The following is a 4,687-nucleotide window of genomic DNA, read 5'->3' as shown; positions in this document are numbered from 1 at the left end:
ACGACTAGCTAAATTACTATTAAAACCGCTTAGCATCATGCTGCACATATTTGTTTAAAACTCTTGCATTGAAGTTGACTGATCATCTCAATACCAACGTTTCCCAAAAGGGCCTGTCCCAAGGAGAACAAGTATTACCTTGAAACTTAAACACACATGGGGAAACTGAACAGTCCAATCAGTAGACTATGATAGGCTAAGCTATATGCTACTTTGTTTAGGCCACAATATTTCCAGGCTTCAACCAGACAGCTGAATTAAAGAGGTAGAGTTGTAATAAAAAATAGTAAGTGTGCTGTCATAAATATCAGTCATTCAGAAAAATATTTTTATATCAGGATATAAAATAATAGATATATTATATTGTAATCCTCTGGTGTTCTAAGGAAGGCTATTAAAATGTTATTTAATACAATGTCTACCCCCCCCCCCCAAAAAAAAAGAAAAATCGAGATTCGTATCAAAAATCGTGATACAAACCGAATCGTGAGGTTGGTGTATCGTTACAGCCCTAATGTGGATATCATTAGCCTACTATGTAGACTACTTTTTAACTGACCAATGCAGGAACCTAACCGGGACAATATCAAAGCGTTGAAAGTTAGGTGGGTGTGTGCGTACCATCGCATTCATTCATGCAGGCTCCTTGTCCACAAACGAGGATCAAAATAGTGATAAGTCCACATCCACCCCTGTCCCTGACAACGTTACCGTTATCGGCTCCAACACCCCCCTTGTTTGTATTTGATGTGGCTGGGCTGTGTGCGTGCGCTAGACTGCGTGTTTCAATGTATTTGACGTCGTGGCTGGCTAGGGCTGTGTGTTAACAATGTATCATAATGTGGCTGTGTGCGTACGTGCCAAACTCTAGGCTACAATGTTTCATGAGTTCAGAGTTCGGGAGTTGCACATTTTAGGCTGACCTGGGTACCACTGGCAGTTTTTTTCAAGCCTTAGTTTAAGTAATTCATTGATGATAATAATATAATATTTCATGGTTGATTTTTTTGTGTGCATTGCCCCATGTTTGTAGGCTACTTGTTTTTTGTATGTTGGTACAATTGTATGTTGGTGAACTGTTCCACAATATAAATGCAAATTTCATTTTTACATTATCTGTCATAATTTAATTGCCTCTCTCTCTCTGTCGTATGTATTTTGATAATAATAATAATAATAGTAATATATATTGAAAAAAAATGGGGGGGGGGGGCCTCGGGGAGGCCTCTGCCCCGGGCCCCAGATGACCTTAACCTGGCCCTGTATATAGCGATAGTTTAGATACACTTATGGGGTTACTTTGCGTTTTCTAAAGAATCTCCCGTCTTGATTTTGTACAGAAATTAATATTAAGTGACACATACATAAAACGTAACGTAAATGCATTCTAATCCATTGTCAATCACTTCCGGGAACTATTTGAAGTTTACATGAACCACGTGACCTTAACGAATTTTGAACACTCATTGTCGCAACTCTACCTTTATATGGGTCTGGTCACGCCCAATTCAAACGCTGGTTTACTTCCTGAAACTTAACCATTTTCAAAGACAAAATATACACTTTTAAAGCAACCAATGCTGTTATCTGAAACGTGGAATTGCTTCTTTAGGACTTCAACTTGCACATTCTGCAAAAAAAACTAAAATAACTAATTTTGAAAAAAATTAGTCGCGACTTGAGCCTGGTTTTCCCATGCCTGGGGGGTATTCCATCAACCTCGCTAATGAAGGCGGCGCTTAACAGAAATAGTTTGGCTTGAACTAGCGTAGACTTTCACTTGGGGCTAAAGCCGTTCCATTAACTCAAGTTAGCGGCATCTTGGGCTCGTTTATTCAAGCGAGGTTTAGTTAAGCTTCATCTCTGCTCGTGCACGAGGTAGAAAAGTAGACCAAAACAGTAGATTGACGAAAAGACGATATATGTCGTAAAATGAAGACAATACTAGACGATTTCTGTTCGATAGGCAAGCACTATCTACAGGATTTTCATCGAAAGTCATCAAATTTAACATCGAGAGAAAAAAATAGAGAAATTGGAGAATAATGAAAGCATACATTTAAAACAGCAATGCTAATGGTTTGAAATCAATTGCGAGTTTGATTGGCTTCACTCTTGAACACATAGACTATACAAAACGAGTGAATGAATAAATAGTATAAACTCAAAAACAACTTTGGCATATATTCAAAACTATCTATAGCCTACGTTCTTATATTAAAAGAGTTCACTCCAAATTATTGTCTAGGTGTAGGTAGTCATAAAATAAATTATTATCAACATAATAGCCTATTGTCTCCCATAAGTCCCAAAGTGTTTCAATTCAATGTATGCCTAGTATTTAATCTGTGTAGCACACAGTTGATTTGACATTCATGAACAATCGTCGACACATGAAGCAGTTTTAATTATTAGCTGCCTAGGCTACAGAATAATTATCCTTTGGCTTGCATCAGATATAATATAGCCCACTGGCAAAGCTGTCACTGGACAGCCTACCAAATGTGCATTACCCTTTATCAGCAGTGGACATATGTCTTTAATCAAAGATTATACCTAAAAATGCCATTATCAAGGTGATAAACATTGTAGCCTTATTACTTCGTATGGGAAGCGAACCTGCGAACATGCAAGAATGTAATTCCTTTCCTATGCCGTCTCATTGCACGTTACACCACCACTGAACGTAATATAAGTGACGCAGAGTAGCATGATTCCTAGAACCACATGCATGTGAAGTTAAAACATTTTTAAACGTATAATCTTCATACATTCTTTGGAGCTAGTGAATGTGTAAATCCATGCTTGGTGCACTGTCGGAAAAAAACATTTCTATAGGCCTACTATTTTTGAAGTTGTAGGCTACAGGTGACGAGAGCACAGGTTGACAGAACCATCTTTTTGGACTCGTTTTCTGACTGATTGGGTTTTTTTGCAACACAGCTTAATTTAGCTTGAAAGTTAATCTGCCACGGAGCAGGTTAGTTCTGTGGCATAAATTCCCATGGTTTTCCAAGCAGGGATTCACGTTAACCTCATTAATGGAATGGAATTCTCACTAAAATTAGCAAGACTTATCGAAACTAGATGTACCGCGTAGCGGTACAAAATATGACCGCCGCTCAGTCCTGCACATCCATTCCGCGAAAATAAATCATATTAATGAATTTGTCTCCATCTTCTACTCCATCCCCCACTCTTGAAACTTTTGTGTATGCTTGTTTGGAATGTGTGTTTGCACACATTCCGCACACAAAGTAGCCTACTGGCGCTGCAAAGGTGAATAGATTTGTTTCTGGGCCAAAAAATCTGTAACATTGTTATAAAACCTTTAAAATCTCTAAACAATCACAAGTAGGGCAGTTCATCATAGTCCATCCATTGCAACTGGACTCATGAAAGGTACACCTGTAGGCTACATTGTATTTGGGAAAAGCAGAAGGTAGCAGCATAATGTATTTATTTATTTATTATTAAACTAAAACAATCCCTGTCAGGTCCATGCCGTTTTCAACAGCTATCAAGAAGAGAGGTCATGTCATGGATTTTTGTGAATGTTTCTTCTTCTACATATGCATAGGTTTAGTCATCTAGTTCAAATTATATTCAGCTTTATTGCCAATGCACAAATTAAATACCAGTAGTCTAAAACAAAATGCCGTTTTACCCAGTGGTGCAAATAACTGACATGTCCAAAAGGGCCTTCATGAAATGCGTTGCGAGACTGTTCATACACATTTTAACGGGCAAAGTTGAAGAGCTACTCTCCGTTATTGTTTGTGCAAATAATATGCTGATTCATGTTCCCTTGCATTTTGCAACCATGAGGTCCATGGTTAAAGGGGTGGTTCAGGATTTTGGACATAAGACCTCATTTCCAAGTAAGCAAGTGTGATATTTATCAGTGGAGACCGTTTTCAACACGTTTCATCCAGTCCTTCTAATTGCAGAGTTCGCAGGTGCTAGGCTAGCGCAAGTCAACGGTATGTGCTAGCCTGCCACTAAAAACAGTCTTATCCACTCCACAGTACACCCGAGGCAAATCAATTATAACGCCAGACTATTGATGTAAATGTCTGTATTGATACTGTTATTTCTAACGTTATTCTATCCTTGCATTTCAACGATCGCATTACATTTTGAGGGACTTGTTTCTTACCACGACGGAATTATACTTGCTCCGGTTAGTAGTACTGCGCCGAAAAGTAAACAGTAAAGCGCACTCCAATAGGGATACTTAGTAGTAGCCTTGGTAATATCAGTCCGCTGCTGAGATGCAAAATGACTACTACCAACTTCAGGGACCAAAGTATAACTATTGCAACGCGATGCGAGGGTAGTTGTATTTCTTACACTATTCTATCAACACAGACATTTACATCGATTGTCTGGAATTTGCCTCGGGTGTACTTTGGAGTGGGTAAGACTGTCTTTAGTGGCAGGCTAGCACATACCGTTGACTTGCGCTAGCCTAGCACCTGCGAACTCTGCAATTACAAGGACTGGATGAAACGTGTTGAAAACGGTCTCCACTGATAAATATCACACTTGCTTACTTGGAAATGAGGTCTTAAGAAAAGAAAAAAAAAAAAAACCAAAGAATGATTTTTGTAGCACGTGCAACAAATATGTGTAGGTACAGCCCTGGCCTGAATACATCTCAACGTGCGCTCTAAAACATCTGGTT

This window comes from Alosa pseudoharengus, unplaced genomic scaffold (genome assembly GCF_046254945.1).
Source record: "Alosa pseudoharengus isolate Yale_2024_CS ecotype anadromous, Long Island Sound unplaced genomic scaffold, YU_APseudo_1.1 YU_APseudo_1.1_scf_2, whole genome shotgun sequence".
Classification (NCBI taxonomy): Eukaryota; Metazoa; Chordata; class Actinopteri; order Clupeiformes; family Clupeidae; genus Alosa; species Alosa pseudoharengus.
The sequence above is the reverse complement of the archived record's forward strand: the minus strand, read 5'-3'. Positions refer to the sequence as shown.